Genomic DNA, 25,836 nt, shown 5'->3' with positions numbered 1-25,836 from the left:
CTTGCCTAAGTCCACACAGGAGGGGCTGTCATTGGAGCCCAGGTCTGACCAGAAAGCTCACAGGCTTCACCCCCTATATACTGCCTCCCTCTGGGAATCCCAGAAAGGACACCAGAACTCTGGACTGGGGGAGCTGGAGATTCCCTCACATCACTTCCATGGAGCTCTGGGATCTGAGGGGCCAAGGACCCTGGCCCTGGTCACATGAAAGTTCAGAGGCACCCTCCTGACAGCGGCCACCACAGGCTGCCTGGCATCTTGGCTTCCCCTGGGCGCTTACTACCCCACTATCTCGTCTTTCCTCACCCTACCGCCCCCCCCACCCCCCCCGCTGGGGAGTGGTGCAGGGAACCCAGACTTATCAAGACAAAGAACAAAAGTCGTGGGGGAAAGAAGCCAAGAGCCATCTCCACTCTGGGGTAGGGCCCTCCAGTTTCGCCCCTTTGAAATTTCAAATTCCAGTTTGTGGACAAAGTCCTAAACTTTCTCACAATATAGGTCCCCAACCACTGACCAAACTCCAGTCCAGGCAGCCAGCAGGCCCAGGGCTGGCCTGGCCCTGCTGCTTCCCTTGGTAGCACTCGAGTCTGGGGGAGGGGTCCTGAGCCAGCTGGGGTCTGCCAGGCCACTCCTGCAGACAGGGACCACCCCACCCGACAGGGACCCCTGCCTCCCATCTGAGAGGACAGCTCTCTTCCTGGAGCTGGGATCTGTCGCTTGCTGGTACCAACAGCAGATAATCAGGTAGGCCCCCTCCCTTTTTTGGGCACCTTTCCTCCCCCTTGAATTCCTAAAACACTGACCCTACCACCTCCTCACCTGGATAAGGCCACATTGGCTTAATTCAGTCATGACCTCACAGAACTTTAAGACTGGAAAGGGGGTCTCAACCAGCCCACCCATTTGGTGGATGGAGACACTGAGGCCCCCAAGGGCAGCGGCAGCGAGCTGCACGTTGAACCATAGACCTCAGGCCCCTTCCTGAGCCCCACAGGGCGGAAGGGTCCTGCTCAAGGCCACACAGCAGTGGAGGGATCTGGGGGAGGGGGGGCTCGACCTTCAAAAGAAGACCCCAAGCTCTGTGAGGAGCCCGGCCCTTCATCCCAGCTCTCAAGGGCCCTGGCAGTGCCTCCTGGGGACCCTGCACGGTAAAGCGTCTGTTCCCTCAGTCGCGAATGGCCATGGGGTTGCCAGAGGAGTACTTCCGAGAGGAAGATGAGGGAGCTCGGGGCTGAAGGCCAGTGGATTTGGAAGGAAACAACATTCATGTGGTTAACTGATAACCGAGCCCCATCCTTGGGCCCCCAGAAGCCTCCTTCCTCCCTCTCCTCAGTCTGATTAAGACGAACTTACTCGCCTGCTAATCATTGCTGAGCCTGTTGATTTTGCCTTAAAAAATTAACTGGGCATGAGTTTGCGGTTTGCCTCACCCCTAACCCTGAAAAGGCCTGGGTGGGCAGGAGGCCACCCGGGTTATGCAAGAGGCTGCTGGCCTCCCCACGCACATTCAGTGCCTCCTCTCCCGCTCTCCACGGGGTAGGTTTTGCTCAAGAGTCAACAGTCTGCTTGTTGCCCCTGCTCTGGGTCCTGAGCAAATTTGCTCTGTTTCCAAAGAGAGATAAAGGCAGCCGGGGGGGAGAGCTTTACAAACAGGGGTGCAGAGCGGCAGCTTTGAGCGCGGGATTCTAGAATCCTGCAGCGTCAGAGCCTGGAGAGTGCTGAGGAGGATGTGGGCCCCGGGGTCTTTCAAACGGGATCTGAGGCTCCCGGGAGACTGGCAGGGGAGGTACAGGCTCCGCTTCACCCAGTGCCTCTCAGGCTCTTAGATGCCCTCTCCGTAATATTCCCTTTGAAACCTAGAGCCAGAGCCCACCAATGGTGGGAACTGGAAAGAGGCTGGGCCAGCCTGGTCCCCTCATCTCCTTATGCGGACAGTGGGGTCGGGGGCGTCCTTGTCCGGGGACAGGCGGCTACCCTAGGTGTTCTGAGTCTCCAGCCAGTCCGAGAAGACAGGGCTCTCTCTGGACTCAGTGATGTGCTCTGGACATTAGTACAGAAGATATACTGAAAACGTCCTGCTCTGCCTTTCAGCCCCGCTCCCCTGAGGCGGGCTGGAGGCGGACAGGTGCCTGGAGCCACCTAGAGTCTGGGGAGTTCATCTGGCCCTGCTGGGCCCTGGGGACCCTCCGTGGAATAGCCTTGGGCCGTAACCCAGAGGCTCCAAGCCGGAACCCACCTCAGCCACGTCAGGCCCCAGAGAAAGCTGCAGGGCCCTCCCCTGACTCTGTTTCCTCACCTGCGGGTGGGAATAACCATACCTACCTCCCGGGCTTGTGAGGAGGAGGAAGCGGAGCGTGGACAGCCATGGCTGATGGTAACGCAGCTGTCCGGGGGGCTTTACATGGGTTAACTCATTAAGCCTTACAACCAGTCAATGAAGTAGCCAATCATTTTATCACCATTTTGCAGGCTTGAGGCACAGAGGGTCTGGGCCCTGGGCCCTGAGCTCATACAGCATCTGAGGAACAAGAGCTGGGCTTCCAACCTGAGCAGCCCAGCTCCAGAGTCTGTGCTCTTAACCCCGGGGCCACCCTGCCCTTCCAGGGCTGACACTCGGTGCCCCCAAGGCAAGGTGGCTTCTACCCTGAGGCACGTGTGGGCTGTGTGCATGGACTGGGAGGCCTGGAGGAGGCCTAAGGCGGGCAGGTCTGTCTCTGGGCTGGGGTGGTCAGGGATGGATTGCTGGAGGAGGTGACATCCTGGGCCGCAGGAACATCCAGAAGCAGAGAACACGGTGGGTGATGACAGAGGGACTGGAAGGCACGTTGGCCCGAGAGCAGGGCATCGTGGGAGATGCTGACCACAGGGCTCAGGGGGTAGGGTAGAGCGTATGGTCTGGAGAGTGATCAGGAGGGAAGCCAGGAGGACTTGGGTCTTTGGGGGCGGGGCCTGCCTGAGGGCTGCCTCCTGCCAGGTGGCTTGTGACTCTGGGCTGAGGCTGTTGTTGTCCCTCCTGTGTATATCCCTCCTCCCTCTGGGTTATGTTCCTGACTTTATCTGCAGAAATGACCTTCGGAGTGAGATGGGGCCTGCTCCGCCCCTGTGGGGCCTGCAGGATGATAGCAAGCTCCTGCGGGGCCCAGGCCCTGGTCATGGTGTAAGGGATGAACCCCTAACCTGGGAACAACCCTGGGCCCCCCTGCACCCAGGTAATGAAGGGCCCCAAGGATCTGCCTGAGGGTCACTGAGATGTAGTGTTTGGGAGTCCTGAGACTCAGGCCAGGGTTGCCGCATATAGTTGTACAGGCTGCTCACTGCACAAAGGTTCTCTGTTCCACTTACCAAACCAAATGCTCGTAGACATTTATCTGCCCAGAGGCACTCAGAGGAGAGTGCCTCGTTTATTTTCACAAAAGCTCCATAAAAGTCCTGCCTCAGCTCTGCTTCCAGCCACTGTGTGACCTTAGGCAAGGTCATATCCTTCCCTGGCGTTGGTTTCCTATTTGAAAAGTTGTCTAGCATAAAGCCCAGCTTCGACCCTGATGGTGAATTAGAATCACCTGGGACCGTAAAAAAAAATACTGATGCCCAGGCCCCGCCCCAGACCAGTGATCAAATCTGGGGATTGGGGCAGGTGGGTACTAGACATCAGTATTTTTTCAAGTCCCTAGGTGATTCTGATGTGCAGCCAAGACTGAGACCCACGGTGGGAGCTAGAAAGGCCTAGATATGCATCCACGTTTTGCAACTCACGAGCTTCAGTGAGGCTCAGTTTCCCCATCTGTAAAATGGGAATGATGATAGAGCTTCCTGTTAAGTCAGAATGCCCACTCAGCGCGATGATATTCAGACAGTGCCTGGCATTGTGGCCACCATGTAGGGAGCTCCCGATTCTTGGTACCAATGACCAGTATTTTGCTATTGGCAAAAGGAGACTGGCTTGAAACAAAGGGCCTTTCCAGGTCAAAAACTCAGAGACTCGGAGGCATGCTTTCTCTGTTCCTTATGTCAAGTCCTCACACTCTGGTCTCTGTCTGGGCTGCACACCTTTCATATTATTGAGGCCTTGTGATTATTAATATTATTACTCGATATTTTACCTCATTTATTTAAATTTTTAAGTTATTTTTTGGAATCGGCATTACATTCACGTGGTCCAAAAATCAAAACTATAAAGAAGGTGCACTTTGGGCACCTGGGTGGCTCAGTGGGTTAAGCCTCTGCCTTCAGCTCAGGTCATGGTCTCAGGGTCCTAGGATCGAGTCCCGCATCGGGCTCTCTGCTCAGCAGGAAGCCTGCTTCCCCCTTTCTCTCTCTGCCTGCCTCGCTGCCTACTTGTGATCTCTCTCTCTGTGTCATATAAATAAAAATAAAATCTTAAAAAAAAAAAAGAAAAGGTGCACTTTGAGAAGTCTTAGTCCACTCCCCAGCCACCCACCAGGCCACTCCCTTTCCTCACCACAGGCCACCACTCCTCTCATTTCCCCAGCCTCTTCCAGGCTTGCTTCCTGCAAACCCAGCAGCATCCAAGGCCCCAGATTAGCACCCCCGTCCCCAGCGCTGTTCCCCACTTTCCTCTGGTTTTCACTAGCAGACTATACTCTCTTCCATTCCGGCTGAGAGCAAGCTCTGAGGAAGGATTACTGCCCTCCTCCACAGGTGAGGAAACTGAGGCTCAGACTGCTGAGTGTTTGAGCTACCCCGGCCTGGCTCCAGAGCCGTGATTGTCCCCCTGCCCCAATGTGGCCTTCCAGGAAACCTGGCCCAGTGAGTTTTGAATCAGGGAACAAAGAATGTCCACAGTCTTCCAGATGGTGACCCAGCCAGGGGATGTTCCCCGGATGGAACAGTTAGGGCCTGGTGGCCATGTCCTCTGGTGGCGTGGAGCCTATCAGGAACTCTCTGCCAGCGTCAGGCTGTGTGGGAGGCAGGGAAGGTCAGGATGGGGAGGGAAGGAGGCATGGTCCATGGGACAGGCCCAGAAGACAGAGACCAAGGCGATCCCCCTCCTGGAGGTCAGGGAGGAACACTCGGAATTCAAGGCACAGGCGGGCAAGGCCATCTTAACCAGTGTTTTCTGCCCAGGTGACCTCAGGGCTGCCTTGAAACTGTCCACCTGCTTCAGACCACTGACTGACTGAATTTGGCCACTTTCCTTCTCTGCATCAGTTTCCCGAACTGTCAAAGGAAGATGAGGTAGTTGGTCTTTAGCTAAAAGACTCTGTAAGGCTCCTCTCTCGTCGTGGAAGGAATCTGGACCTGCCTTGATCAGGACGGTATCTGCCTATCAAGAAGCCTTTCTGGCTTGGGGGCTCAGGGTACGAGGCCTCTGTACTGCTCCCAAATCTGGACTCCTCCCCTGGGTCCTGTGTCTCGCCTCCACCACCCCGTGCTCCCATCCAGGTAGCTGTGGAGTCAGAACCATACCTGGGGGGTGCCGGGGGAAGCCCTGGCCCCAGTCTGACATCCTCCTCCTGGTGCTATGGGGTCCCGCACAGTGAGCAACCTCTTCATCCTTGAGGGGGCTCCTGCTGCCACCCTGGCACCCAATACCCTCGGAGGGCTGCCAGGCAGTGTTAATCTCTTAATACTGGTCACAATGAGATTTCAGGGATGGTAGGAGACGATATCCATGGAAACGGTGGCCCCGCCCAGGACCCATGCAAGGAATTAGCCATAGGGCTCAGCAAGGGGGTCCTGGAGACCCAACCCAAACAGGAGCAAGAAGTAGAGCAGCCTTGACTCCTGGGTCCTGCCGAGGCCCTCCCGAGGTCTCATACCCCTCAAAGTGCCTCCATCAGGAGGAGGACTTTGGCTGACTGAGGGGTGGGGTTCCTGTGAAACTGAGGGAGCCATATTCACAGGAACAGCCCTGCCACCTTTCTGAGGCTTAGTTTCTTCATCCTCTAATTTGGGTTCCAGTCCTTAACCCAGGGGCTTTTCCAGAACAGTGCAGGCTTCAGAGTCTGACAGACATGAGTCTGAAGCTCAGCTTTTCCCACTCAGACTGTAAACCCAGACCAGGCATTTCATTTCCCTAAGCCTCAGTCTCCTCATCTGTGTAATGGGCACAGTGATACCAACCAAGCACAGTAGCATTGCTACTGTGCCTGACTGGTAGGTACCGACGGTCGGTGAACGAGCCTCCTCAGCTGATTTCTGACCGCACTACTTCACTGCACATCTGCCCCCCCCCACTCCGCCACTCGAAGCTTTCAGAATCCCACAGCTTCCCCTTGGCTCTAGCCTTTGCACATGCCATGGCTTCTGCCCAGACTGTCACACCTTTCTTTTCTCTCCTTCCCCCTTTCCAAGTCCCATCTTTGTCGTCTTCCTCCAGCAGCCCTGCTGGCTTCTCCTCTGTGCTCATACAACTCCCACCAGTTTGCATAACCACAGTGTAATCAGATGGTGGTTCCTGCCTCCTCCACTGGACCGTGTCCCATTTACCGTTCGATTCCCAGGCCCCAGCTGGAACTTCACATAATGGGTCAGATGGATGGGTCAATGAAGGAAGGCATTTATCCCCCCCCCCCCAGTCATTTAACATGTGTTCACCACTTCCCACGTGCACTGTTGCAGGTGCAGAGACACAGATGGGAAGCCAACAGGCAAGGGGCACTCCCCTCAGGATGGCACTTTTAACAAATAAAAATACAGGATGCTCAGGGACATCTGAATTTAAGATAAACAAAGATTTTTTTTTTTTAAGTATAAATATGTACCAAATAACACATGAAACATACTTAAAAAAATAAGTTGCCGATTATCTCAAATTCAAATGTCACTGGACATTCTGGCCCTCCCCACTCCCTCCCTCACGGAGCTTCCATTTTGGTGCAGAGGTGTGATGGAGAGACAGGAAGCAAGGAAACAGACTTTTATAAAACGAGAATGTCAAATAGGGATGAAATGCAGCGGCAAGACATTGAAACGGCAGGTATGACGGGGGCGTCTTTAGACAGGGTGATCTCCAGCCAGTGGCCCTGACCGGCATGGCCAGTCCTAGGCTCCAGTGAGATGCACCTTTGGAAAAGAACTTAAAGGATTTGAAAAGGACGCGACAGAGGCTGTAGAGAGGAGGGCTCCGAGGCGGGGAGAGGGCACAGTGGAGGGAGGAGGCGCTGCTGCGTCTCCTTTGACAGACCCCACAATTTTGCATTTTGGATCTGGGCCTTCACAAACCTTCCCGAACTCGCAGCCCCACCCGTCGGTCAGCCGAAGTCCTCTGTAGGGCCGGGAGCCAGGGGAAGGGGCCAAAGGGGCTGTGCAGAGAAGCGTGGCCACCCGGACTGGAGCTGGGAGTTCTAACACCGTTCCCCGCACCCCCACCCCTGTCCCGCGGTTGCCTGAGGGCACAGGGCAGAACTAGTACCTGGGCAGGACCGCAGGGCGGAGGGCGTCCGGGAAGAAGCCGCCCAGACTCACTGCAGCGCTTCGCAGTGCGCATCCCGGGCTCCACCTAGTGGCCGATGCTGGACGGGCGTTTAGTAACTTTTCAGTAACCTCACGGGTTTTAACCAATCACAGGAAGTAGCATTACAATCCCACCAATCAAAGGCCAAGACGGACTACATAGCTCCAAACCCAGCCAGGTCGGTACGGAGAATCCCTCCAATCACACAGCAGCATTTGGCCACTGCACCAATCGGAAAGCAAGATTTTTGAAACTTGTTCCCCAAGGCTGATATGGCGTCGCCCTTACATCATCTGTGAAATGTATATTCCCAACACCTGGTCCCAAAGTGCCGGCGTCTTTAAGTAGGGTCCCAAGCTTTGTGCTGGCTTCGTTGGAAGTCTACATTTGCATTCAGGGGCATCTATGTATTTTAACACCGAATGGTAGTAAAAGCAATAAATATCCCCCATTATAAAAATTCATGTACAGGTCTGGGAGAGTGGGGAAAGTATGACCTTTGGAGTAGACACACCTGAACTGGAGTTCAGGTACGAGGCTTGTGAAGGAAAATATACTCCCCCTTTCTCAGTCCTTGAAAGAACAGTATCAACCTTGCCAGTGTTAACTGTCCTAGTTCATCACCCCACGCCCGTCTCACTTACTCAGGCCCAAACCAAGGGAGTCACTACCTTTGTGCTCTTCCTCCCATCCTTCCCAAATCGTCAGAAAATGCAGTTCTTGCTGCCTCCACGTGTATCTCAGATCTTCACCGTGTTTTCATCTCCACCACAGCCAACACTGTCCACATCAATATCATCTCTGGAGATCTGCAAGCGTCTATTCTATTCTTCCAGGCGCTGGTTCCCCTACCACCTACTCTTCACCCAGGGGCCAGCGATGACCCTTTACACGCAGACTGGTTCAGGTCCCTCCCTTACTGAAATTTTTACGGCTTCCTGTGCATTTATTATTAAACTCATAAAATTCAAACTCCCCTGGGCTATGAGGTCTTGATGACCTTGTATCTATATCCCTACATCTCCAACCCCATTTTATTTTATTTTTTTTTTTTAAAGATTTTTTATTTATTTATTTATTTGACAGAGAGAAATCACAAGTAGACAGAGAGGCAGGCAGAGAGAGAGAGAGAGGAGGAAGCAGGCTCCCTGCTGAGCAGAGAGCCCGATGCGGGACTCGATCCCAGGACCCTGAGATCATGACCTGAGCCGAAGGCAGCGGCTTAACCACTGAGCCACCCAGGCGCCCTCCAACCCCATTTTAGTCCACTCACACCAACCCCAGTATCTGTAGCGACACTGGCCTTCTGTTTGCTCGTCTTTCTGCCTCAGGGTCTTTGCACATTCTTTTTTCTTTGCCTGGAAAAGAGTATAGGTGGTTTTCAGAGATGACAAAAATTGTAATGGTCGTAGGAAAATCAGGGATCTTTGGAAAGATCATATGCAGTCAAGTTAGGTCTCTGGACCTAACTTGGACACGGTCCTTGAGTTCCTCTCCTTTCCAACTCCCTTTCTTGGATAGCTTTTCCAAGTAGTGGCAGAACCAAAGCCTATCTCAGCCGAAGTTCACATTGTTTCATTTACCTTCAGGGAAGCAACAAAGCACAACCGCACAGTTCAACCTACACTGCTTATGAAGTAACAGCATTCCCACCCAAAAGGAAGCCTAAAGGAGCAGTATTTCCTTAATAGAAAGGTATTGTCAGACCCTCTTCTCCTTGGTGGACCAGAGTCCCTTCTCTGAGAACAGGTGTGAAGGCCCCGGGGTGAGGCAAGTCATAGTAGTCTGAGACAGATCCAACGCAGTGACTCAGTTTACCATTCTAGACCTGTCTTGCAGACTCCTTTATGCATAGTCATCTATGGGCTGTTCTCAACTGCTCTACTTCACTCATTTCAGGCACACGACCACCTTCTTGCTTCCTGTGAAGTTACAGGTGACCATGTGACATGTTCTGGCCAATGAAACGAGAGCAGAAAGACCCTGGGTCACACCTGGACAGGAGGAGCTTGAACAGCCTGCGTTGGGTACCTCCGGAAGTAAGTGTGGATGAGGAGCGCCCCCTGCTGGCCCCTGACGGGCAGGTACTGTGAGTGAGTGGTTCGCTCAGCCGCGTTAAGCCCCTGAGACCCAGGGCCTTCCGTCACTGCTGCACAGCCTCACCTAACTTGACTGCATATGATCTTTCCAAAGAGCCCTGATTTTCCTACGACCATTACAATTTTTGTTATATCTGAAAACCACCTATACTCTTACTTAATATTTTTCCTACATCAACTCACTTATTTTCATTTGGATTTATCTTAGGAAGTGTTCTTACTACCAAATGAAACACCAGTATCGTAAGTAGAAAGCAATGGGAAAATAAACGGAATGAAATAAACCATTATAGTATAATACTGTTGCCATTCGAAGACTCTGGGCCCTTCCTCTGTTCTCTCTGCATTAAAAAAAAAAAAAAAAAAAAAAAAAGGAGGTCCCTAAGTGTGCGGCAATCTTTTGGGGCCCCAAAATGCTGGCTGAGATTGTCAGCTGTTTGGAGGTAGCACAGTGTAGAGGCTCAGAACACAAATTCTGGAGCCCAGTTTCCTGGGCTTGAATTCTGGTTCTGTCACGGACTGGCTGTATGACGTTAGGTGAATTACTTAACTGCTCTGTGACTGTGTGTATGTGTTGGTGTTGTTGTTTAATGGCAAAAGAGGGATGATAATAATAGGTATGTCATTGGGATGTTGTGGGAATTTTCTGTGCTAATATACAGAAAGGACTTAGTGCCTGGCATGCTGTGAGTTCTGCATAGGTGTGAGCTATTCAGTAATTGCAGGATCAAGAGCCACATGGATTTGGAGAAATGTCTGAACTCGATGAAGAGGAATGAGAAATCCTCCACATTCGTTCAAAATAAATCAGCTGGATAGTGTTGCTGGGGAGAGCTGCCTTAGGGACAGATGACACAACTAAGTTCTAGAGGTTTTACTTCTCAGCAGCTCTCTACGCCTCTCATCTGGTTTCATGTGACATCAGAGAGGACCAAAAGCAAAGACAACAAAAAATTAAACAGATGGGACTACATTAAATAAAAAAACTTCTGTACATCAAAGGAAACCATCAACAAAATGAAACAGCGATGTATGGAAAGGGAGAAAGTATTTGCAAATCATGTATCTGGTAAGGAATGAATATCCAATATATATATAAAAACAGCTCCTGGGCACCTGGGTGGCTCAGTGGGGTTAAAGCCTCTGCCTTCGGCTCGGGTCATGATCCCAGGGTCCCGAGATCGAGCCCCACATAGGGCTCTCTGCTCAGCAGGGAGCCTGTTTCCCCTTCTCTCTCTGCCTGCTTCTTTGCCTACTTGTGATCTCTGTCAAATAAATAAATAAAATCTTTAAAAAAAAGACACCTCCTGTGTCATAGGATGGGACAGGATGAGAAAACCATATCCTTTGAATAATAAATTAAAGAACCAAAGGAGCTGGCTGTTGGGGATGAGGCTGCTGGGTGTGAGGAGAGGGTCAGCTTGGCAAAACGATCAAGGCTACTGCCTTTGAAATATCCATGCTACCATTCGGATAACTGACCTTGTGAAAATTATAAGCTCTTTAAGCTTTATTTGCTTCATCTTCAAAATAGGAATCAGTAATAGGACTTTTTAATCAATTGCTTCATGGAGTAAATATGATCGACCTTAAAACCTGACATATAGTTGCTTATCATGTAGTTCTGTTATTTACTGAAGTCAAAGTACTCTACTTTGGGAAAGAATGTTTATCTTCTTACAGCCCCAGGAAACAAACCAGGACCAAAAGATGAATGGTACAAGAAGAAGGTGTGTGCCACAAATTAATATTTTTTTCTACCAGATACAATAGATCTACCAGGGGAAAAACCACTTTATGAAGTTGTTAGCATCTTGTCACTGGAAGCATCAAGCCCAAGCTAAGTGGCCACCTATCAGAAAGCATAGTGAAATGATTCCAGCAGTCAATCAAAGGCTTAATCAAAGTAGCAGCTCTCAGATGCAGAAGTCTTAACTAAAACTGGATCAAAACCAAATTCATGTTGGGAAAATTGTCTATCCACATGCAAACGAGTGAAACTGGACTCTCGGCTTACACCTTATATAAATATTAACACAAAATGGATCAAGACCCAAGCACAAGAGCTAAAATTATAAAACTCTTAGAAGAAAATATTCATGATATTGGATCTGGTGGTGATTTCTCTCGATATGACACCAAAAGCAGAAGACACAAAAGAAAAAATAGATGAACTGGACTGCACTGAAATCAACAAGTCTTGTGCACCAAAGAATAGCATCAACAGAGTGAAAAGGCGATCCCTGGAATGGGAGAAAATCTTTGCAAGTCATACAACAGGTAAGGGGTTCCTATCCAGAGTATATAAACTCCTACAGCTCAACAACAGTAACAAAAACCAGTTTTTAAGATGGGCAAAGGATATGAATAGGTATTTCTTCAAAGAAGATGTACAAATGACCAAGAAGCACATGAAAAGATGCTCCATAACACTAATCATTAGTGAAATGCAAATCAATGCAAAACCACAATGAGATACCACTGCACACCTTTAGAACGGATATTATTTAAAAAACAACAAAAAAATGACAAACAGATGATAACAAGCATTGGTGGGGATATGGAGAAACTGGAACCCTTCTGATCTGCTATTGGGAAGGAGTATAAAATAACACAGGTGCTACAGAGAGCAGTATAGCATTCTCTTACAAAATTAAAAATAGAATTACTATACAATTCAGCAATTCCACTCCTTGCTATGTACCCCAAAGAACTGAGAGCATGGTCTGGAAGAGCAGCGTTCTTCACAACAGCCAAAAGGTAGAAGCAACCCACGTGTCAGTTGACAGATACAAACAAATGCATGTTTGTGAAAAAAACAAATGTGATAACAAAATGTGATATACGCACAAAACAAAAAATGTCATATATACATATACTGGAATATTATGTGATAAAATGAAACAAAATGTGATATATACATATAATGGAATATCATTCAATTTTTTAAAAAGGAGGGAATTCTAATATCCTGTAACATGGAGGAACCTTGAGGACTTCGTGCTAAATGAAGTAAGCCCATCACAAAATGACGAATTTATATGAGGATCCTAGAGCAGTCCAGTCCGTAGGGACAGAAAGAACAAAGGTGGTTGCCAGGGGTCAGGGGAAGGGAAGGGAGGCATGGAGGGTTATCTTCTAATGGGTACAGAGATTCAGTATGGGAAGATGAAATAATTCATGGGAAGATGAAAGAATTCATGTGATGGATGGTGGTGATGGTTGTATAACTATGTGAATGTACTTAGTGCCTCTGAATTGTACACTAAAAGGTGGCAAAAGTGGTCAATTTTATGTTATGTATAGTTTACCACAATTTTTTAAGTTTCATCAATGTATAAAATAAAAAAATATATAAATATATATACCAAATTGCATCATGACCAAGTTAGGCTTATTCTAGGAATGCAAAAATAGTTTAACCTGAGAATATCTATTTACCAATTAGCAAATTAAAGGAGAGAAAAATATGATTTTCTTAGTAAATGCACAAAAAGCGATCAAGAATACTCAACACTGACTAAAAAACAGACAAAATTTCTAGCTTACTTGAAAAAACTTTTGAAAACCCTATAAAAGCTACCTACCGAACCCTAAAGCAGATATGATAACTTTAAAAGGTCAAAGTGTCCCTTTAAAGTGAAGAATGGGGGCTTCTGGGTGGCTCAGTTGGTTAAGCATCTCGCCTTCAGCTCAGATCATGATCCCAGAGTCTTAGGATCAAGCCTCATGTCTGGCTCCCCACTCGGTGGAAAGCCTGCTTCTTCCTGTGCCCCTCAGCCCACTCGCTGCTTTCTCTCTTTCAAATAAATAAAATTTTAAAAAATAAATAAAGTGAAGAATTAACAAGATTGCCCAATGTGGCACAGGCACATTGTGTTGTCCAGTATTATCTAATCTCCATGTCTTCCTTTGTAATGGAACCTCCAGTTTTCATTTGAGCACACAGATGCCCTCCGAAGAGATTGAAGTCACACTAGGTTGAGACCATGCACACATGTTGTGGTCAATGAAATATAATCAGAACTGTAATGTGGCAGCTTCTGGGATCTTTTCTTAAAAGACAGCTGCAACATGACTTTTACTCCATTTTCTTCTTTGTCCCCTCCATTTTTCTGCAATGAGGACATGTGGCGGGAGCACTGGCAGCCACCTTGGACCATGAGGATAAAGACCTCATGGAAACAGAAGAGCAGTAGCTGCAAGGAGTTCCTGAGGACTGCTGTGGGGAAGAGCTGTCATCCTAACCTTAGACTGCGTACATCTGGGCTTTCACAGAAATGAGGAATAATCTATCTTGTTTAAGCTACTATTATTCGGTGCCTCAGCTACTCATGGACAAACCAAACCCTATCTGATATGCACGTTATTACTGCTTCTATGTGACATTTTACTGGAGTCCCTAACAACACAATAAAATAAGAAATTAAAAACAGATGTAGGAAGAGAATTTAGCAAGGTTACTGGATACATTTTTTTTTTAAAGATTTTATTTATTTGACAGAGAGAGGGAGAGATCTCAAGTAGGTGGAGAGGCAGGCAGAGAGAGAGGAGGAAGCAGGCTTTCCGCAGAGCAGAGAGCCTGATGTGGGGCTCGATCCCAGGATCCTAAGATCATGACCCAAGCTGAAGGCAGAGGCCCTAACCCACTGAGCCACCCAGGCGCCTCAACTGGATACATTTTCAACATATTAAAAGCATTTTGGTTTTGATATACTGAAAATGTAACATCAACAAACGAGAAGATTCCGTTTTAAAACTCTTTACAGTAGCAGTAACAATTATCAATTATCTAAGAATGAATCTAACAAAAGACTTTGGATTATTAAAATTATCTAACTTTCTTGAAAAACATAAAAGCAGACCTATACCTACCCTTATATAAACATAAATGAAGACCTATATCAGTGTGGCATATTCACGGCAGAGGGATTTATTATGTAGAGATGTCAGTTCTTCCCAGATTAATCAATAAATTTGATGAAGTTTCAATTAAAAGCCCAACAGGATAAAGCCACTTAGCCTAGTACTTGGCAAACTGCAAGCACTTAAAATATGGTAGTTGCTTTAACTGAAATCCACTGGAGGAGATCAGTACGCCATTGGCCTCTAACCTTTATTCTGTCCTACTGAACACCCTCCTAAAATTTATATAAATGAACAAAGAAAATACACAAGATGGTTTTTATAGAACAACTACACTATGAGAAAGACATGCTGTACAATACAGAAAGCTAAATGTATACTTGTCAAGCATGGTAGCTACCGGCCACCTGTGACCATTGAGCATTGGAAATGTGGCTGGTTCAAATTAAAATGTTTGTTCGTGTCAAGTACACATCATATTTGGAGACTATATTAAAGAAGAACAAAAAAAATCTCATTATTTTTAGTGATTAGATGTTGAAATAATTAAGGTGTTGAAATTATGTGTGTATATATATAGGATTAAATAAAATATATTATTAAATAATTTCAACCATCTCTTTTGGGAGATTTTTTAAATTAAACTTTTTATTTGGTGTCATTGTGGGTTCACTCACCTGGGTTTTTATTTTTATTTATTTTTTTTCTCTATTTCTTTTTTTTAAATTTAAATTTTATTTTTTTTTAATTTTTTATTTTTTATAAACATATATTTTTATCCCCAGGGGTTCACCTGCGTTTTTTTTTTTTTAATTTATTGCTTAAACGTGGCTACTAGAGATAGGCAAGTGGACCAGTATACAGAATCCGGAAACAGATCTACACATATCTGAAAATGGGAGACAAAAAGAAATGACAGTGCGTGTCAATCAAGAAAGAATGTTCTAAAAAAAAGAGAGAGAAGAAGGAAAGAAGGAAGGAAGGAAAGACAGAGAAAGAAAGAAAAAGGAAGGAAGGAGGAAAGGAAGCGAGGAAGGAAAGAAATAATGTGCTATTCGGTAAATGTTGTGGGACCAACTGGTTATCCATTTGAAGAAAAATATAACGGCGTCTCTATTCCATACCTTACACAAAAATTAATTCCTATAAATAAACATCTAAATATGCAAAGTAAAATTTTAAAACCTGAAGAAAATATTTCATATAGTATCTTTATGATCTCAGGGCACTGCAAGATTTTATGGACAAACACAAACCATCAAGGAAAAGACTAGTAAATTTAACGACCTGATTTATAATTTAACCAGAATGTAACTTCCACATAACTGTAAACTTGTGTACAACAAAAGAGGCTCTAAAGAGGGTGAGAAGACAAGCTTCAATCTGATCAAAGATACTTCCAACTACTGTAACTGAAAAAAGTTTTGGATCAAGAATAAACAGTGCTTGGGGCACCTGGCTGGCTCAGTCGGTGAGACTCCACCACAGGGTTGTGCGTTTGAGACCAATATTGGGGGAAGGCCTTATTTAAAAATAAAATCTTTAAAAAAAAAAAAAAAAGAATAAATAGTTCTTTCAAATGATAGGAAAAGGTAAAGAATGCAACAGAAAAATGGGAAAAGGATATACACAAGTCCACTCCAGTGTAAACTCAAATGAAAAAGAGCCTTTCCCTCTTCTAATAGGGGAAATACAAATTCTCATTTTAAATTCATCACCTCTGGAATCAGGTGCTGGTGAGGATGTGGACCTCTCAGAACCGCTAAACGCTGAGGACCCCAGTGGTTGCTGGTGGGTGAGACTGAGCAAAATACCAATCTTTCATCAAAGACAAGATGTCCACTACCTGAGATCCAGAAACTCCACTCCTGCGTGTTATCCTAGAAAAACCCACAGCCACGGGTATCAGAACATTCTTTGCAGCATTGCTGGCAAAGAGAAACAGGAAAGAACTCCATTGTCAAAAACCAGAATACAGGGGCACCTGGGTGGCTCAGTGGGTTAAAGCCTCTGCCTTCAGCTCCGGGCATGATCCCAGGGTCCTGGGATAGAGCCCCACGTCGGGCTCTCTGCTCAGCGGGCAGCCTGCTTCCTCCTCTCTCTCTACCAGCCTCTCTGCCTACTTGTGATCTCTGCCTGTCAAATAAATAAGTAAATAATCTTAAAAAAACAAAAAAAACAGAATACACACACTTGGGACATTTATACACAGCATTTTTAGTGAGTGACCTAGTGCTACTTGTCTCTACATGGGAAGATCCAAAAAGCTATGATATGAAGGAACAAAAGGAGGCTGCCGAAGGATGCATACAATGTATCATTCAAATATATCCTTCAGATTAATAGTATATATTGCTTATGTAGCCACGTGTAACAGAAGTATAAAAACATGTCTGCCAATGCTAACCAGCAAAAGTTGACAGTGGTCACCTCCGAGAGGGGTGGTTGGGGGATGAGATCAGGGAGAGAGGTTCAAGGGGGCTTCAATGCCAAGTTTAACATCTCACTTCTCATTAAAACAAAAAGGGAATCCAGTGAGGAAACGGTCATGTTAAGATTCCACAAAACTGAGCGATGGGCACGTCAGTGTTCACAATGTTATTCTCTCTACTTTTCTGCGTGTCTGTAATATTTCCAACTTAAAAGAAAGGAGAGGTATGATGAAAAATGTAACTTTCTATCTACCAGCAACAGACAATTTGGATGTAATTTTTAAAAATCCTATCATTTAAGATATCTAAAAAAAATGTATCATTTTTAAAATCTAGGAATGTATTTAAGCTATAGAATTTCTCTGCTTCGGGGCAGGGAGAGATTTCATGGGGGTTAATGTTTTTCATGGGGCTCGGTCATGAGCCATCATGGGCACACTGGAGGTCTCTCTCTCTCTCTTTTTTTTTTTTTTTTTAACAGATTTTATTTATTTATTTGACAGACAGAGAGAGATCCCAAGGAGACAGAGGCAGGCAGAGAGAGAGAGAGGTGGAAGCAGGCTCCCTGCTGAGCAGGGAGCCCTATGCGGGCTCGATCCCAGGACCCCCAGGATCATGACCTGAGCGGAAGGCAGAGGCTTAACCCACTGAGCCACTCAGGCACCCCTGGAGGTCTCTCTTGAAGTGTCCAACGCACTCTGTCATGTGTTAAGGACTCTGAGGAGTGCTCAGTAATGAAATGTGCAGAACTTCCTTTAATCAAACTTCTAACTTTTTTCAAACATCGAACAATAGGATCTGTCTTGCCTGAGCGGCCTTGGAAAGTCTGACACAGTGATCTCCACGGGCTGCTACATTGGAGCTCTGTGTTAGGATGTTTCCACTTAATTTTATTCTTCCTTTCTCTATTAACTTTTTCATTATTTATTTTAAGCAGATTCATGGTAGGAGAATTATGAAAATGTACCGAGGCAAAATAAAAATTGATTAAATGATCCCACCATGGCCCCTATGGGTCCCTTTTCAAAAGGTATGATCGTAGCCTAGAATTTAGGAAGCACTTACATGCAAACACACTGTGCTAGGATAGGTATGTCCTTATCCTCATTTTACAGAGAAGGAGACTGAGGGTCAGAGAGGTACTGTCACCTATCCAAGGCATCTGGCTTGCATAGCTCTAACCCAAGTCTTCCCAACTTTGCAGCACAAGTTCTCACCCACTACCAGACAAGGCCTCCCCATCGGAAGGGGAGGGGTGGTCTTCAAACCTGCCAGGATTCCTTTTTCCCCCTTGCTCCCTGAGTCCTTCAGGATTCTCTCATCCCCCCAGGGGAGCTGTGGACATTATCTCTTCCAAAAACAAAGTCTGCGCCTTTGCCATAGAAGGACCTGAGTCCCTCCCCCAAACCCAGTCCACCTTATCTCTGAAAACCATGACTTGCCCTGGAGAAGAGGGAAAAAATAAGCCTCTCCCCACCCCAGCTCCACCCCCAAAATCACTGGATTTGGGGTAAATTGGGCAGGCTGGAGACAGAAGAATGGGTGTGTAATTAAGTTTCAAATTGACTATTGTGTTATGCGAATGTCTGATAAAGGAAACACAATGGCTGCCAGATGTAGGCTGGGAGGTGAGATTTCCCCAGTGGAGAATTCTAGAAGACTGGGACTGGAATTCTGGAGTCTGGGTCCTCCAGACAGCCAAGCAGGCAACAAGGGTGGGGACGCCAGAGATAATTATAGGGAGGAGAGAAGAGCCAGTCAGGGACACCAGCCCAAGAGGTTTGGCTAGGACTGGTCTCTTCAGCGTGGGACACAGAGGCGATGAGTGAACAGTGAACTCAGTCACTGCCGTAGGGTCCAAGGGACCAGAGCAACATTATTCAGCAGGAGTACCATGGGAACCCCATGTAATTTTTAAATGTTTCAACCGTCACATTAAACAAATGATAAATCTATGAAATAGGAGATTGTTCTCACAAATAATGAGCTCTCCCTAGGTCTTAGCAATCCGGGGTCCCAAATTCAATTGCCCTCAACGGTATATGGAACAGATGGTACATGAGCCAATCTCACACTTTCCTGTAAGAAAAACGGGGCCGCAAACAATGGTTTCTGTTCATCAGTGTGACTTCAATGCAGGGACATTGAGAAATGGTGGGAACAACAGCAAATTAGAGAAAGTACATCCAGGCTAAATTGCTCCAGTCTGACTCTTGCCTCATGGCAATCGGGAACCAAGTGTTGCTAGAGCTTCCCTTTATTTTATTTATTTATTTATTTATTTTGAGAAGAGCAGGAAGTTGGGATTTTTAAAGGTTGGCATTCAAGTCAAATCATATTAAAAAAAAAAAACAAAAACTGGGTGGGCTGAATCTCAGACTCTGATCTGCATTCAATCCTTGACCATGTTTTACAGAGAAGGAAACTTGGTTCAGGGCAGTTAAATATTTTCCCAACTCATAGCAAAGACAAAGAACTGGCTCTTCTGGTCATTCCTACTACTTCTCCTAATAACCAGCATTGATTTTTTTTTTTTTTCACTATTCTTACTGAGAATTTACTAGGTATAGGGTTCCATGCTGAACATTTGCTATCATGGATACTGTTTATGATGTCAGATTTAGAGAGGGGAAACCAAGGCTCAGAAAGGTGGAGTAAATTGCCTGAGGTCACACTGTGTGTGGGGCTTGAACTTGGGTCTCTGATTAGAAGAGTCTAGAAGCCCCGCTCTGGGTATACTTTTTCCACTGCCCAGCCCTGAAGAAACTCAGAGACCAAGGATCCCTGTGGTTTTTACGCTGTGGCTCCTTCAAAGGGGCTGTGGGCAGCTTCCTACACCTCCACACTTGCTTTTTTCTTTTCTTTTTTTTTTTTAAGATTTTATTTATTTATTCATGAAAGACAGAGAGGCTGAGGCAGAGGGAGAAGCAGGTTCTCCAAGGAGCAGGGAACCTGACACGGGTCTTGATCCCATGACCCCAAGACCACTACCTGAGCCGAAGGCAGATGCTTAACCAACTGAACCACCCAGGCCTCCCCCCACGCCTATCCCCCCAACTCTTGCTTTAAACCGAGGGCCTCCACTGTGTCATTCCTATGAATTGGCTTCCGGGTAAGACTTTTGTTTGGAGAGGCTGCGGCTGCCTTTTTTTTTTTTTTTTTTTCCCACTTGTTTAAATTTGAAACCACTGACCTGCCACAGTCCCTTGATTTACAGTGGGGGGCAACGGAGACCCAGAGGTAGTAAGCGACTTTGGTCCCTGTGCAAGTCTGGACCAGAGCCGGGACCCAGAACTGGATCTGGGAGGCCCAGCCTGGAGGTCAGGCCCCACCTGGGAAGCCACCGGCTGGGTGTACCGGGGCCTCCCTCCAGCGCCCCTGGGCTCTGCCCCAGGAAGAGCCAACTGTTCCCTCTGTGTCTCACCACAGGCTCCGCCCTTCCTCATGCCTGTTTGGATAACTTTTCGACCTGTTCCTGCACCAGCCCTCCCTGAGGTGTGGCTGCTTCGGCTGCTCGGCCCAGGGAATCCTGGGGTCTTGGCAATGGGGCGGCCCAGGCTTGGCTGGTCCCACAGCAGACAGTTGTCAAACAGTGGCCGTCTGGGCAGAGGGAGGCCTGTTTACAAAGGGCAGAGCCCAGGCAGGGGTTGCTGCTTTCTCCCCACACCACTGACCCATCCAGCCCTCAGCATACTACTCAGCGGTCCCTGGCTGTACTGGCTCATTCCATGGGTTTCTATGAAGCACCTACTGTGTGCCGGGCACTGTTCTACATGCTGAGGATTTAGCAGGCAACAGGAGGCCAGATTCCCTCTCTGATGGAACGTCCTCTGCAGTGGAGGAGACAGGCGAAGGCACGACTCCAGAGCTGTAGAAGATAAGAGGACTGCAAGCGAAGGGCAGAGGTGGGGCAGGCTCAGATTCGTGTGGTCAAGGAAGGCCCCTCTAAGTGGGAAACTTTCAAGCTAAGACCCAACCTATGAGAAGAAATCCATTGTGGGAAGATCTGGGGAAAAGGTGTTCCAGGCAGAGGGAATAATGAGTACAAAGGCCCTGGGGCAGGAATATGCTTGGAGAGATTGAAAGATAGTTAAAAAGCAAGTAAGGCTGAACTAGAGTGTGCAAAAGGGACAAAGACAGGAGAGGCCAGAGGGGCAGACAAGAGTCGGATTGTGTGGGACTCTTTGATTAGGGAAAAGAACTTCAGCAACACAAAGGTGCTGAAAGGTGTTCCGCAGGGATTTTGAACATGAATGTGTTCGGAATTTCTCCTGTAACCTGAACTTTGCATTTAATCCTAACTCGGGGCTTTCTGTTCTAGGACTCTAGTTTTCATGTTTGAAATAATGCTTAATTATTCTCTTCTCCTTTTTTTTTTTTTAAGATTTTATTTATTCATTTGACAGACAGAGATCACAAGCAGGCAGAGAAGAAGGCCGAGAGCAAGGAGGAAGCAGGCTCCCCACTGAGCAGGGAGCCCGGTGCGGGACTCGATCCCAGGACCCTGGGATCATGACCTGAGCCAAAGGCAGAGGCTTTAGCCCACTGAGGGCCCCTCTCTTCTCCTTTTTAATTTAAATTTTCTTTTCAAAAATTTAGTCAAGGTGTATAGGTGCTCAGCTGAAAGAAAACAAGTACTTTTACAAAGCTGGAAACCAGTCATAGCAGCTGTCCCCCTTCTCTTCCTGAATCTGATTCCTGGCATCCAGAGGCCACCACCTGGAACTGTTCTAGCTAGTTTTCCTCTATTTTTCTACGTATCATGGTTATACCACTACTTGATTTTTCAGTCTTAGATGTAAAATGACTTGCTAAGAGGCAAGATCCTATGTAACTATTTCCCAATCTGGAGATAAGTCAATATTCACTGTTTTCATATACGTAACCACATTGTATCATTACTGTTCTCCGCAGCTGGTGCCATCTGTATCTGAACGCCGAGCTTTCCCTGCACTGGCTCAGTTGACCTTCACAATAACACTAGAAGGCGTGTGTTGGTCAGCATAACAACAATGCTAAGACTTTACATCCCACAACACTGACTGCACCTGCTGAGCTGAGCTATCCTGAGAGGTCCACAGAAATGGCATTATTCACCCATTTTTCAGAACACATGGAGCTCAAAAGGACAAAGACAGTTCTACCTATCTCCATGGAGTGCAGTGGTTAAAATAAAACTCATCTGCCAGCTAAGGTGGAAGGAGTTGGGGTCCCTGGGTGAGGGACATAAACTCTTTTTTTTTTTTAAATTTTATTCATGTATTTGACAGAGAGAGAGAGAAATCACAAGTAGGCAGAGAGGCAGGCAGGGAGAGAGGGGGAAGCAGGCTCCCCGCTGAGCAGAGAGCCCAATGCGGGGCTCGATCCAGGACCCGGAGACCATAACCTAAGCAGAAGGCAGAGGCCCAACCCACTGAGCCACCCAGGTGCCCCAGGAGATAAACTCTTGATCTCACATACTGGGTTGGTGCGTTATACCAGCTAGCACTGCCATGGCTAATACAATGCCTGGGTTTGAATCCCAGCTCTGACTCTTGCAGTCTGTGTGGTTTGGGATGAGTCACATCTCTGAGCCCTCATTACCCCTTCCGAGAAATGGGTACCATGGCAGTACCTACCTCAATGGGCAGTTGTTAAGAATTAAAGGAAGTAATCGTTACAAATGATTTAGAACAGTGCCTGGCCCCTAGTGAGTACTACAGAAGTGACAAAATAAATCAGGAGGGACGTCTGGGGTGGCTCAGTTGGTTAAGCTTCTGCCTTTGGCTCAGGGCATGATCCCAGGGTCCTGGGATGGAGCCCTGCATCAAGCTCCCTCCTCAATGGGGAGCCTGCTTCTCCCTCTGTCTGCCACTCCCCCTCCTTGTGCTTGCTTGCTCTCATTCTCTCTCTGGCAAATAAATAAATTAAATCTTAAAAAAAAAAAAAAAGAACTAGAAGATGAAGGAACCAAGACTCATATCTGAGTCACGTGATGCCAAGTTCAGTATCTGACTCCAAAGTCCTAGACATCTGTATTCCTTTTTACAATTTTTGCCAAATCTGCTTGTTACCTGTACTTTACCAGTAATTATTTACTTGGTATTTTTTCTTTCTTTTGAAAACATGTATTAATTTTAAAAGTATATTTTATATTAATGCTTTAGTATGCTATTTATAAAATTTTCTAACACACAGTAATATAAAGTCAGTAAGATTTAAAAATGTTTGTCCATATACTCCTAAAATCAGCCCTACCCTGTGGGTACACCTAAGGAAAAGTATGCTATTTTTAGGTCTATAAAGAACCTTCGGGAATATTCTGTCCAGTGGCTTTGAAACCATTTTAACCATGACCCTATAGAACAGCGACTCTTTTGAAGCCTGCCTGCCTGAGCTGGAACCTTGGCATTTCCTCTTAATGCCTGTATCACTTTCACCAAGTGACTCAACCTCTCTCTGCCTCCATTCCCTCGTCTATAAAACGGGAATGACAGTAATAGTACCTACATCACAGGGCCATTGTGAAGATAAGGAGTTAAGCTTATGTGTGTGAAGCTCCAAGAAGTACTTTATCAAATCTCGCTATGATCACAACGCCATGCACACATCCATAAACATGTATAAATGAAACGAAAGTTTCACACATGTGAAATTTACTCGTTAGAGGAGATGAACTGGGATGTTTTTTCTTCTATTTTACTTCATTTTTAAGGATGTGGTCATTTTTGTGAAATTTCACTTATCTGTTTCTGATTTATAATTCATGTTCTTGGCTGTATGGACATTATACGTCAATGAAAATGTTCTTTTAAATGGTACGTTTTTTGTAAAGACTTTATTTTGAGAGAGTGAGTGAATGCACCAGTGGGGGAGGGGCAGAGGCAGTGGGAGAGAATCTCAAGCAGACTCCTTGCTGAGCGTGGAGCCCGAGGCAGGACTCAATGTCATGACCCTGAGATCGTGACCTGAACGGAGATCGAGTCCACTAAATGAGCCACCCAGACACCCCAAAGAGTACATTTTTATTCAAAAAAAAAAAAAAAAAAAAGGCAAGGAATGATAATGAAAGAAGTCAGCTGATTCTATGAACAGCCAATGTTCTGAAATTATTTTGTCTAGCTAGCACAGTGAGGGGACATTAATAGACACAGGGTCCCTAACAGCTGGCACATGCTGATCTACATTTCTTTTTTTTTTTTTTTAAGATTTTATTTATTTATTTGACAGACAGAGATCACAAGTAGGCAGAGAGGCAGGCAGAGAGAGAGGAGGAAGCAGGCTCCCCGCCAAGCAGAGAGCCCAATGTGGGGCTCGATCCCAGGACTCCAGGATCATGACCTGAGCCAAAGGCAGAGGCTTTAACCCACTGAGCCATCCAGGTGCCCCCTGATCTACATTTCTAATAAAGACTGTATGCATTAAATTCTAGGAAGAATGTATCTGCCTAAAATTTAAAAAAAATATGTGCTTCAGAGGCTTTTAAAAAAATCATATATTGGGGCATCTGGGTAGCTTAGTTGGTTAAGTGTCTGCCTTCAGCTTCGGTCATGATCCCGGTGTCCTGGGATCGAATCCTGCGTGGGGCTCCCTGCTCAGCAGAGTCGTCTTCTCCCTTTCCCTCTGCCCCTCCTCCCTGCTCATGCCTGTACTCTCTCTCTCTCTCTCTCTCTCTCTCTCGCTCTGTACTCTCTCAAATAAATAAATAAATTTTTAAAAAATTATATATTAGGGACGCCTCGGTGGCTCAGTCTGTGGAGCGAGTTGAGCATCCGTCTTCGGCTCAAGTCATGATCCCAACCCTAGCGTGGTAGGATCGAGTCCCACATGGGGCTCCTTGCTCAGCGGGGGGGCCTGCTCTCTCTCTGCCTGCCGCTCCCCCTGCTTGTCCTCACGCTCTCTCTCTCTCTCATAAATAAATAAATACAATTTAAAAAATCATATATTAAAGCAAGAGTCAGCAAACTAAAAACCTCTTGGCTAAATCTGGCCCACTGCCTATTTTTGTAAACAAGGTTTTATTGGAACACACCCCCATTCATTCATTTACATGTTGCCGATGGCCACTTTCATGCAGCCAAGGTCCTACGACAGCCACTCAGATCCTACCCCGCCTGAAAAGCTCCCAAAATTCACCATCTGGCCTTTTACAGAAAAACTTTGCTGACTCCTGCCTCCAAGTTCAAAGCCCCTAAACATCAATTAAATCATTTCCTATTTATAGCTTGTTCTAGTCTAATCCTAAGCCTAGCAAATTTTTAACAGTTATATTTCCCCCGACACTTTACTTTGGAAAAATTTCAAACCTCCTGAAGAGCGAAAGAACGGCACAGAGCGCCCTGACATCCCTCACCGAGATTCTCCCATCAATAAGCAGCATTCTGTCTCATGGCCTTTATCGCTATGTACCTGTGCAATTTTTCTTTGAAATATTTGACATTAAAAATTGTATACGCACATTTGCTATACATATTTGACTGTGTCGTGTGTGTGCCTGACCCCATGTTACAGGCGGCCAACTGTGTACCAACACATTCATGTTCCCCCTTCCACAGCTGAGAGCGATTCCTGGAAGACAGCTGGCCTAGAGGGACCGTGCGCCCCAGATTCCTCGGCAGCTGACCAATGTCATGTGACTGGTTCTGACCAGTGGAATATGAGCAGAAATGAGAAATGTCCTTCAGAGTCAGGGCCACTTCTGGGGTCCTCGGATGACAGAGATAAATAAACTTCTAACTGCCTTTTGAGGTTTGTTTGTTACATCAGCTAGTGCTACCCGAAATCATAAACCCAATAAATTGCATGAACCGTTAATGGGTGAAGGCTGCTGCTTGAAACATACTGACTGGTCCTCTGGCTTTCCAAACACCAACTGAGCCATGGAGCTTTCATTAAATGTTCCATTCAAAGAGAGCATGTAGCTTTTCTGGTTGAACCAGAGGTTGTGAGTGGAGTGGGTAGGAACCTGGTTCATTTGAACAACCATACTGGCCTTTAAAGTGAACCCTGGGGCATCCTTCTTAACTCCTTGGGCTCCAGTGAA

At 46.5% G+C, this 25,836-nt stretch overlaps 1 protein-coding gene and 1 long non-coding RNA gene across 4 annotated transcripts in view; one reads left to right on the top strand and one right to left on the bottom strand.

Annotated features, from left to right (window-relative positions):
- HNF4A (hepatocyte nuclear factor 4 alpha) overlaps window positions 1-25,836 on the bottom strand; it is a 61,517-nt gene that overhangs the window by 28,933 nt on the left and 6,748 nt on the right. The gene's annotated exons all lie outside the window — the stretch shown is intronic.
- Window positions 510-25,626, top strand: LOC309871976. Of its 2 annotated transcripts, XR_014315582.1 has the most exons (3): window positions 512-744; window positions 9,317-9,456; window positions 25,349-25,626. It is a non-coding gene; the product is annotated as an uncharacterized lncRNA (long non-coding RNA). The 2 variants fall into 2 exon arrangements; XR_014315583.1 differs by lacking the exon at window positions 25,349-25,626 and having other exon boundaries at window positions 510-744; window positions 9,317-15,187.

Source organism: Mustela nivalis, assembly GCF_964662115.1.
Source record: "Mustela nivalis genome assembly, chromosome: 8".
In the NCBI taxonomy this organism is placed as follows: domain Eukaryota; kingdom Metazoa; phylum Chordata; class Mammalia; order Carnivora; family Mustelidae; genus Mustela; species Mustela nivalis.
This window is presented reverse-complemented; position numbering and strand designations above follow the sequence as displayed.